We start from the raw sequence: 12,104 nt of genomic DNA on the forward strand, positions 1-12,104 counted from the left end.
GGAGAGAAAAGGGCTAGGAACCAGATACAGTCCCCACATTCAACCTCCCATGACTCACGCAGACACATCTAGAAGTATGCTTTACTAATCCACTAGACATACCCTAATCCAGTCAAGCTGAAGCCAAAGTAGCAGTTACAGCTATATACAACATAGTTATTGCCTCTTAGTACATTTTCAATAAATATTTGCTGATGTATACAGAATGTGCAACTATTCTCATGGCCAACAAATCTAATGATCTACTGACATGGTACTTTGTTTACATAAATCAGTGCTCAAATACTCATGGAGCTTTCTTAAATACTGTCTTGAGTAAAAGATGAGTGAATTTACTATTTCAGCATGAAGAAATGTATTAGTTTCTGTGAAGTATTTCTTCCCATAGCGTAGGTAAATACTAAACAGGTAAAACACCTGCATTGTGGCTATAATACATTCGGGTGGAGGACCTACAATAAGGAGCACATCAGGTAACTCCAGCCTGCTAGCTTGTTCAGTTTAGATCAAATGAAATGTCTAAGGCTGGGGATTTAGCTCAGCAGCAAAGCGCTTGCCTGGCAAGCGCAAGGTCGTGAGTTCGATTCCTGGTACCAGAAGAAAAGACCAAAAAAAAAAAAAAAAAGGAATGTCTATAAAATCACTAACATCATTAACTAATTTAGAAATTTAAAAAAAGTCTATATACAAAGTGTGTTCAAATAGTACACACCCTTCAAAATATTCCCTTTGCTTCCTCCACTACATTATTCTTGCCACTTTCTGAAGCAGTTCTGAAAGTTCTCTTTCCTGAGTGTCTCCTCATGGTGGCCTTGATGTCCTAAAATGATTTTAAATGCTTACACCAGTTTTGACAGATAAAAATATCACTGCACAGCCTCATCCATTTTATTCCCTAGATCTTGCACTGTGGTACTTCTACCTCTTCCTCAAAGTCAAAATGACCACAAAAAGAATGTTGAATCATTTTGGGACATAGAAGTAAGAGTGACAGCGTAACTATAGATACTCATGAAAGAAGACTTACTGGACAGCTTAGAAAGTGGCAAGAATGGGGGGTAAGTGTATTAGAAGCAGTGATGAGTCTTTTGAGGCAGATTAACGTCAGTATGTCTTAGGCAGTAATAATTTTTTTAGTATAAATGTTAACAGAGGCTTTGATCACACCCTTCAGTACTTCTGTTGAACAGCCTGAGAATCTAAGAAGAGATGCCCTGCTTCTCTTTATGGCAGTAACTCTAGGATCTGAGAATATCTGCTATCATTAGATGAGCCCACAACTGCAGCATTCTACCAAATTTATCCTGGCCAAAATAACTTAATCCATGTTTTCTCCCAGATATTTATAGATGGCCCAAGTGCACAAACCTACAGAGACTTAGAATCACAGTTGTATGCCCACTACCATATGGGGTGAGTGTCCCAGTAATGAAAGTTATTACTCTGATGGTGATGTAAGTATATCCAGAGGATATAAATCTCTCATGTTAAAGTAGGATGCACCACATTGCACACCACCTCTCCTCCTTACATTTTCCAGTGTGCTCGACTTTGCCTACTTGTATAGACACCTGACATCCTTGTTGGGTCCTAAGTAAAGAATTCTTTTATTGTTGATACAATAGAAGGGGAACAAATCCAAGATTGTCACTAAAGCAAGTTTGTTGATATGTATCTGGTGGGGATTTTTAACCATATTAGGCAAAATAATGTAAGGATAGCACAGTATCTGTAGGATTAAACCAGCTTGACTGTTGAAAGTTAATATTGTACTTTCAGTTTGTAACTATCATGCAAGGAACTTGGGAATTTTCAGTGGCTTTTAATAACACATGGAAAGCTGAACAAGCTGAAAACCAAGTGCTTTTAGATCTTGCAGAGAAAAAAAATGCACAGCAAATTACTGTCCCAAATAGGGCAGGAAATATAACCCCAAAATCAAGACTTAAAAAAGCAGAAATGAATTTGTAGAAATCTTCATAGATGCCAGTACCAAGGAAAGGAAAGTTATACTGTATTTGATAAAGTTATAGTAGTTTAATATAAGCAGTTTAAGACCAAACAGCTTCACGATGAAGGGCCCAGTGCTGATAGAGTGGGCCCATTTTATGAGTTCTACAGCCCATGGGTCCACTATGTTCACATGGTGAAGACTAGAGAAAAATCTCTTGTCCTTGGTGCAGGAGAAGGAGAGAAGTATCTTTAAATACACCAGAGCATTCTGTTTTTCTTAATAAGGCCTCTCCCCTAGAGAAACTTTGTACCAGAGTTTAGCACACTATGTTTTTATCAGAGCATAACGAAACAGAAGGAAGGGAATCTAGCTCATGTTGGCCATTGAGCTCTACCTAAAGAGTTGAACAAGAAACTCAAATGGAAAAAAGCCTGAAAAACATTTTTGAAGTTCAAAACCTAGGGATCAAGGGTCACTTAAAGTTTGAGATCTAGATAACGGACCTATATGTAGAGTACCTATTCCAACATCACTTCACGAAAGGGTTGTTCACCATCGTTACTTTTGCTCACCCCCTTCTGCCTTGCTTTCCAGAAATAATTCCCATGTATATTCACAGACAAAAATAGTTTTAAGGAACAGAGCTAGCACCAGAACTATACACAGAACCAGACATGTAAGGGATGTGCAAACGTATCACATCACACATTCAAACTAGCTATGATTAATACACTAAAGGCACTAATGAAAGAGAATGCTGCTAAATAACCTGAAAATTTATCCCAAAAATCAAATAGGTAACCTGTAACCTATTGTCTCATACAGTGTATTATTTTTATAGATTTTGGATACCAAAATATCTTGCTCGTTATGGAGGGAAAGGAAGGCGTGTGGAGGAGAAAGTAAAGGAGCTATCTGAGGTGGGTAGAAGTAGAAATCCCAGAGTGTTAAAATACTGAAGCAGGGTAAGCTTCATAATCCAGAGATCTGTGCAACTACCCTTTAAATGTGAGCCAAGAAGGGAAGTACAATGGAGCAGGCTCCAGACTCACATTCTAGGAATTGAATTGTATACTTTGATCCTGTGGTGGCTTCCTTCCTTTTCTCAGACTTAAACTTCCTAGGGCTAGAAGACTTATCACTTGGACCCCATAGTCCCCAAAGTGCAAAATGGTCATAGTCTTCTAATTATGGTTAATTACAACTTCTTTCTTTCTTTCTTTCTTTCTTTCTTTCTTTCTTTCTTGCTTTCTTGCTTTCTTGCTTTCTTGCTTTCTTGCTTTCTTGCTTTCTTGCTTTCTTGCTTTCTTGCTTTCTTGCTTTCTTTTTCTTTCTTTCTTTTCTTTCTTTCCTGTACAATGGTGCAGAAGCAATACATGTTTAGCAGACACCATACTTAAAACTTTGAATTTTGAACACTCTCCAAGCCAGAGACTTCTCCCAGGGTGGTGAAGAGTGAAGCAAGCTACAATTTTCAGTCAGTCAGTCATTCATGAAGGTAAATGACTGTCCCTATATGGTCTGTGAGGTGTGGTATACGTATTCTATTAAATACATGTGCAGGGTAGAACAGTTTCAGCTTATAATGGATTTCTGAAGATATATTCTCATCATTATTTGCACGTAGAGAGCATCTGCACCACAGTTCTATGAGTGAGGGAAGTCTCCAAATATTTATTTCCACATAATTTAAATTTGTGATTTGAGCTGTCCACGTGACAGGTCACACAATTAAATACCTTTGCTGCATCCCCCTCCCATGCACCTCTGAAACAAAAGGGCACCGATTCCATCCCTGCTATAGCTGTGTGCTTCTACCTTTGATTCTTCAGGACAGAGCGAGAGAATTGAGCACCTGGCACTCGCCCCTGGTTTACTCCACAAATGGGAGGAAGCACAGTAAAAACTCAGCAGATTTTAAGACTCTTCATAATATTAGTGCAGGCCCTTTCCATTATGGCACATTTTACTAACCTCAAAAATAATCAGGCTTTGAGAACTATTAAAAAGGAACACCACCCACCCTGACACAAAGGATCAGTGCAGTTCTGGAAGAGCAGGGCAGTATACAGAGGGACTTTTACCTCAAATCTTGGTCTGAGGCCAGGTTATCACTCGACTGACCAAATGCCACTCTAATTAGAAGGCAATAAAGTTCTACAGCAAAATGAATTCCACAGTTTGAACTTGCTTCAAGGGAACATTCGTCTTCATTACACGACGTGTGTACTTGGGCTTACGGGGCACTTCTGCTTTAAAGAGAATGGTGCCATAATGATGTGAAGGTGAGGACCTTTGCCCAGGGTTGAGTGCCCGGGGCTGGCTCCAAACAAGAATCGTCAGCCTCCAGGTGCCACTCAGCCAGGCCTGGCCACCCCTCTAGACTGCCTTCCTGTAATTGTTTAAAGAGCAGATAGGAAAGAAAAACAGTCCTGACAGATTGTGGAAGTGATAAAGTTCCTGAAAATTAGACCAGCTAATAGGGTAAAAGTCTATTATTGCTTAAAATCTCCTAAGGTTCTATACTTTCCTCCCATTCTCTCTCTTTCTCTGTTTTTAATTGAACTACGAAGCTCAGTAGGGGATATAGTCCACTGAGTTGATAACAAATCAAAAGCTTAAGTGTGCAGCTTATTTTGGTCATAAGTAATAGATTTTCTTTTTATTTGTCCTGCAGGATTCCTTAGGGTCTCTCCCCTCTTCTGTGACATGGCTGTCAGGGGATGCGCATTTTGGCCTTCTAGAGAATTTTAGGCTTATAGAATCACTCAGGTTTTACTAAACAGTATCAGGAATTTAGAGTTTGTTTTTCCCCATTGTCTCCTATTATCCCTTGGTTAGAGTTAGAGTTTACGTGAGTGCATTCCTTGTGCTCTTTCAGACATGCAGGACATTGGGAGGAGGACTACATAAGAGCCAGCTGTGGGGAGAGAAAAGGAAATGGAAAAGTATCAGAGTTAAGGGCATCTTCCAGCAGTCTAACTCGCACTATGTGAGAACAGGTAAATAGCAGAATGTCAGTACTCTTGTCTTTGAAATAGCAATAACATCTAGTTCGTAATACAGAATGCTGGTAAGAAACAAACATACTATTATATGTGTGTGTGCTAAGTAGACCATTTGAAATACCAAATAACCAACCACTCCCTACAATCGCAAAATACAAATAAGTAAAAGGCACAAATAAATACAGAAGACAAAAAAAAAATACAAAATATAAAGCAATGCTTGTCCTCAGGCTTTGTTTGCTTCTTAGTATTTCTTAATAATTAAATTTAATCTACCTCACCAAAATTGATAGACAAGCAATGTATCCTATCAGAGGTTACCTCATTAACAGGTTTTAGAGGCAGATCTCCAGAATAAGCCCCCCTCCTAAAAATATTGAACTTGTTATTGTCCCTTTGAGCCTTTACATGTAGAAATGAGATGGCTTGGGGAGGAGTTAAATAATTCCAGGTGAAGCATTTGGTGCATTGGCTACACATAATGACCCATCAGTTGACCTTAGATACTCTTTCTTCCTCAGGTAAGTCTGCCCCATTATTTTTTTATCACACTAACTTCTCTTTTGAAATTCTACCCCTTCTTGTACATTTGAAACCAGTGCTTTTATAATTTCCATTTGGTTCATGAAGCTGCTTCCAATCTGTTAAATTTTTCAATGATGTCTAGAACTCAGAGTCTTTAGAACTCTTAGAGTCTTTACTGATGATCCCTCTTTTGGAGATTAATACAGATTACCTTTTGGTGTGATTGCATTATTCATGATTTTCTAGGAGGTGGCACCCAAAGAAGAATCAGCTTAAACCTCGGAATCCACTGACAAAAGATTGAACTGTTTTGTCCTTAATCCTCAAGAAATTTACTTAACCTATCTGAGCAGTATGAAATCAACCAGTAAGTGATGAAGATGCTGATGACACTGTGTCATTACACTCCTGTGCTAATGACACTCCTATTGTGATAATATATAGAGGGAAGGTTTGCTAAAAATTCCTGATAACCAACAAAATTAATTTATTTATCTTATATGTACTCTGGTCTATCCAAGTTAAATATAATGTATTTAGGAAATTAAGTGTTACATCTTTTAAGAACCTATAAGGTCCTTTTCTCTTTAAGGAAAGAAAGGGAATTTGCTAGCCATAGGGATGAAGGATCAAAAGCTAGGAGAGAAATTTTGTTATACAAAAGTAAAAAGAACCAACTTCTCAAATGGACATGTTCATAAATAACTATAATGTATGCTCTATGAAACTGAGCTCTATAAAACTGAGACAGGAGGATTTTAAGGGGAAACACAGCCTGGGCAATTTAGAGACTTAGCAACACTATTTCAAAATTTATATATATATATATATATATATATGGCTGAGAATGCAGCCCTGTACAAAGGCCCTGGGTTCAATTTGCAGGGCTAGGAGTAATTAATTAATTAATTAATTAATTCACAACCTTCTCCTAACTTTCTCCATAGGGAAAAGCTGTTTTCCTCCATTCATACCAGGCACAAGTCATAACACATACATAGATCCACTGCTTCCACTGCTTCACTGGTTTCCATGCCCCTGAAACCAAAGGCTTTTGTGCCATTTCAGTTTCCGCATAGAAGGAGCTTTCTCTTTTCCTTCCTTCTCTTATCTCTTCTTTTTTCACTTCATTGGCTAGCTATCAAATGGAAATTGTCCCAGATTATGCAGGTGTTGATTTAGTTGGTGGTTCACTTCTGTCTCTGAACCATTTTCCCTTCATCAAAATTGTTCTTTTCCTTTTACCAAGAACAAATCACAAAACCAATGTGTTGATATTGTCACTTTAACAAAAGTGAGCCTTCGGCATGACATAACACCAATATATTGATGAGATGTGTTTCACCTGAATACAACATATAATTTCCCAAAAAGGATATAAATGAATTGAAAAGACAATTTGAGCAGTGTATTAATACAGGTAGTCTTTCTATGGCTTTGTTTCTTAGGAACAAGAATCATAAATCCCATTATCATGGACCTATAGATTCTGGTTTAGATGATAGAAATTTGGATGTCTAAAAGACCAGAGAAAGCCTTGTAGGTGAAACAAGGAAAACTTTAGAGTTATATTTTTTCTATTGAAAAAATAAAAAAATGTTCCTGCTCATAAATACTTCATAGTGTTTGATGTATTCCAAAATGTATTTCATGAATGATATACCTTTTTAGAATACAGATTTTTTTAAAAGTCCATGTAATACCCTTAATTTAATTTCATAGGAACAAATTAATGTAATGACAATAAGAGAATATGCATTTCATTATATAAATGCATAGTTCAAACCCTACTAGGAAATAGCTTCAAGTTGGATGCCCTTCCCCACATACAGAGTTTTCATGAATGAGTAAGGTAGCACGTGGGATTAGCAGTCAAATGCCATGAGTGGTATTGACATTAGTGATGGAATTCTTTTTGAAAGGACAAAAAAAATTAATAAAACTCTGAATAAACCAAAAAATCATCTTTCTTTGATTTACATGACATTTGTATTTACAAAATAATGAGTGTATATTAAAATTAACTTTATTGTGTAATGTACATGTAGCCTAGGCTTATGTCTTAGTCCATTTTGTGCTGCTGTAGTGGAACACCTGGGATTTGGTCACTCATAAGGCACAGAGATTTGTATCCGAAGTTGTGAGTTTTGTATTGGCAGAAGGTAGAAGAACAAATGTGAGAAGTGATAATGGGGCCAGGTTCATTCTTTTATCAGGAGCCCACTCCTGCAGTAACGAACCTGTTCCTGTGATAATGACACTGGTCACCACTTAAACCCTCCACTTGTCAACACTATTGCGCTGTGGATTAAGATTCCAATGTATGATTTTTTAGAAATATATTCAAAGCAAAATACCTTACACAAATGAAAGACCAGTGAGGCATTGAAAAACTTGGATGTTGCTTGAGATCATTTTTTTGCATACATGGTTTCCCACACATGACAATAGATTAGCCTCTTGATTTCCAATCAATAACTTTTACTAGCACTCCTTCCAATATATACAGCAGAAATGCCCCAGCCAGTCAAATTGCCAATATGTATCAAAAAAAACTCTGCTGATTTTGTTGAAAAAATTCGCTGTTTGAGGAAGTAAGAACCAATTTAAGTATGGTGTGCCATAATTTGTATGCGGGTAGGACCCTCGCTGGGACCTCTGAGGTCAGTAAATGACAGTGGGACTTCAGGCAATTAGAGAAATGAGAAGGATGTGTGAGTTTCATATATCAGGGATAATACTTGTGAGACTCTTAGTCCCATAGCTCACCATGTTTAGTGTCTACACTCACCCAGTATGGGATGAATAAACATCTACTTTCTTCCAAAGGGAGATCTCAAACCATCACTTTGTAAATTTAGCTGATTTAATTAAGTGAAGTCAGAAAACAAGCAAGTAGATCTGATTTACTTCTCTTAAAAGAATTTTAAACTGGACATGGTAGTGTACACTTATAACTCCAGCCTTCTGGAACACTGAGACAGGAAGTTCACAAGTTCAAGACCAGTCTGGGCAACTTAGAAAGAACTTGTCTTAAAACAAAAAATAAAAGGAGCTGTAGATATATCTCATGGTAAAGGCACTGGTTTCAATTTTCAGTATCATAATGAGAAAAAATAGAGATTTTATTTTTGTTTAAACTTTGGGAGTAATTGCTCAAGATTTTTAAAAATGCTGCCTGTGTTAAATGCAAATCATAAAATCTCCCACGATGGTCAGTTCAAGGTCATCAGAAAATTCATGTGTTTCTTCAAGATCCTTTCTCAATTCTTTTCACTGAAAGAGTCATCCAGTGCAGAATATTTTGGAATAAGATTTGCTTTTTCTGAAGATACCAGCATACCTTAACCTGAATACCTACACAAACAGGAAACTATTAATTTAGAGCAATACAACAAATGTACAAAAAAAAATTATCCTTCAATAGTTCTACTTATTAGAGATCAGCTCTACTCTACTGCCTCAGATTTTAACTGGAAAATATATACCATAAAATATTGATTCTACCCAGAACATCATAACATTGCATGCTATATCTTTTAGTCTACTCATAATCTGCAAATTTCCTATCCTGCACTATTCAGGCTAGATAAAGATGAATGAATTCCATCTTCCCATTTAGTTACTTTGCTGTATGCCATCAGAGAAATCAAGAACAAAATCAACTAACCTGTGAAATTAAAACAAAACAACGGCTTCCTCTTTTTAAATTCTCTGGCAAACAAAGTCATGAGATGGATCAGATGTTTTGTTAATAATACCGAAAATCTTCATGGAGCCAATTTCATATCTTCAGTGCTTATCTCAGTTGTAAACAAATAATTTTATCCCCAGAGGAATCTTTTTCAATGTCGTGAAGACAAGTCCAGCTGGGAAATTTCACAAGAGCCACTGGGTTATTTACCTTTATCAGGAGTTTCCTAAAGATCTACTTCTCCTACGTATTTTCTATGGCCCCAATTTTTCTCAGCCTCAACAGGATAATAGGTGTTTGCTTAGTATCTCTCAATTAATAGCATATATAGAATGAGGTATTATTTTAAAAGTAAGTTATATTTTATCAATCATCTGTTGTACTATATTGAATACAGAAAATAAGCCATATTTTATACTCTAAATCTATGTATCTATCTACTTACTGAAGCTTATTTGTTTAACCTATAGTTTCTAGCTATATTACACACAGATTACCAAGCCCTTTGTGGTGGTTTCCCATCTTTCTCTGTCACCACCTTCGTTGGTATCCCTTAAGCTTCATCCACCTAAGGAAAACCATTATGCTGTGAAATTGACAAAAGCAAACAAGGCTTAGGAGTAGTCTCCAGAGGAGTATTTTTATTGTGTTTTGCTTTATACAATGTAACTTTGTGTTCAATCTATCATTCTTTAGTCTCAAAAGAAGTTAAAACCAGTGCCCCTACCTGAAAAGTTACTGCAAAGTTATATTGTACTTGTGAAACTGTACTGCATTATTTAAATAAATAATTTTTGAAATCCTTATAGCCAAGTCATAGATATGGGTGAATTTATGACTAACAATCAGTAAATTTGTTTGTAGAAAACATTACTTCCACAAGATCAAACCACTAGTGAGTGTAGACTCATATATTTGAAGTTGGGCTAATACCAGAGTTGTGGTCTCTGACCTCTTTCTTCTGTTTATGGTCTTTTCTAGCAAAAGCAAAACTCTTTTTCGTTTTATAGATCCCATTGTGAGACCTCTGCAGGGTTTTTTGCTGCTTCTTGTTGATCCAACAAGGAATAAAATGGTATAACACATGGAATCTGAGTGACCTTCCCAGCAAGTAGAAGAAAAGATTTGAGTAGAAAACTGTGAAGAACAATATAGCTTTATTGACTAACTGCCTCAACTTCACAGTTGCCTAACATTCTTTCAGTTCCTGAGAAGGGGCTTGCACCAACCTTGACCCAAAAGTGCAACCAAGTGTGCTTTCTCGGTTGATGGCAAAGGCTTTGCTGGGTCAGCAGGGCCACTCTCTTGGAGCACCACTACGGGATAAGATGTCTCTAAATTGTAACTTTCTGCATAAAAGCTGTTCAACCTAGGAGAGATCTGAAACCCTAAACAGAATTTGGTTTTGCACTTGTACTTTTGTTAATCTCTTTGCGTGGTTTCTAATATTCTATCATTCCTTCAATGACTTATTGCTCCCAAAACATAACTCTAGTTCTTGGCTGACATCTAATCATTTACACTAACAATTGACTAGCAATATTGTACAGAATTTCCATTATAAATCATAAATGATTAGTAACAGAAAGAAGACACTTTGGTCAGCAAGGCAGAGTATAGAGGAAAGAGAGAGTGAGAAATTATTTTGTGGAAAGAGGACTGAAAATCAGAAAAGTTCTCATCAACCACTTTTACGCAGAATCCCGCTGTCACCACTCTCTGACAGGCCCTCACTCTCACTCATCTGACTGTCTGAGCTCATGAGCAAGCCTTTGCTTATTATATAATTTGGGCTTTTTCTTCTGAATTAGATTTCAGATGAATCAGGGACAATTCCTCTGATCTTTTTAAATATTCTCTATGTCATTAATAGACATAGCATTGCAAAAGTCAGTGTATGTATGCAGAATTCTTTTCTGATAGAATAAGCAAACCAAAACAAAGAATGTGAAAATCAGAAGTAGTTTGAGAAATCAACACATCTTCCCCCAACATACACACACACACACACACACACACACACACACACACACACTCATTCAGACACTGAGAATAGTTAAGTAGCTTGCCCAAGGTCACACTGGTAGTTGGTGGACATCCAGGACAAGAACTCAGGTGTTCTAACTCCCAAGTTAGTATACTCCTTTATATCACAAGCTGTTTCATAGTGCCTAACAAATTAAGCCTCAGGAATACTATACGTTTTCTACTGTCTTCATTTTTCTTTTAAATTTGGCATACAATTCTTGCTCATTGGAACACCTAAACTTCTACTTTTCATTGTTCAAGGGAATTTTCCTTCGAACTATCAACCACATGACAGGGATATCTATCTATCTGCTCACTCATCCATCACATCCCCCAGTGCAGGTATTTACATAGCACTGTGACACTGAGCAAACACATGGGGAAAAAAAGAGAAAGAAGAGAGGACAAAAAAGACATCGTGGATTTTTATGAGCCATTTTCCTTACAGTGTGCAGTACCCAATAAGCATTATGTATACACTAGGTGTATCCATCATGGGCTATATGATGCTTTGCTGATAGTGTGTAAGCCATTATCAATAAAGCCATTACAAAACATGCTCTCTCAATTTCTGCTGAGAAGCAACACAAGGGTATATCACCAAACAGTTGCATGTGATGTAGAAATTTGCAACAGTTTATTAGGCATCATTTTTCTTCCAGAAAACAGTAGGCCCTCCTTGTTAGAGACAAATAAGTCTCCAAAACCTGTACCTCTAGAACAAACGCTTACACTAATCTCCTGCACCAAATCATTAATAAAAAGCATCCTACAGTTTATTTCTGCCTTCTAAAAATTACCACTACTCTATAAACACAAATATACAGAAATATAAGGTATAATTACATAAAAATGTACAGAGAAAAGCAGCCATTTTCCAAACCTTAGAGATAGA

This window comes from Chinchilla lanigera, unplaced genomic scaffold (assembly GCF_000276665.1).
Source record: "Chinchilla lanigera isolate Chin_1 unplaced genomic scaffold, ChiLan1.0 scaffold00001, whole genome shotgun sequence".
In the NCBI taxonomy this organism is placed as follows: Eukaryota; Metazoa; Chordata; class Mammalia; order Rodentia; family Chinchillidae; genus Chinchilla; species Chinchilla lanigera.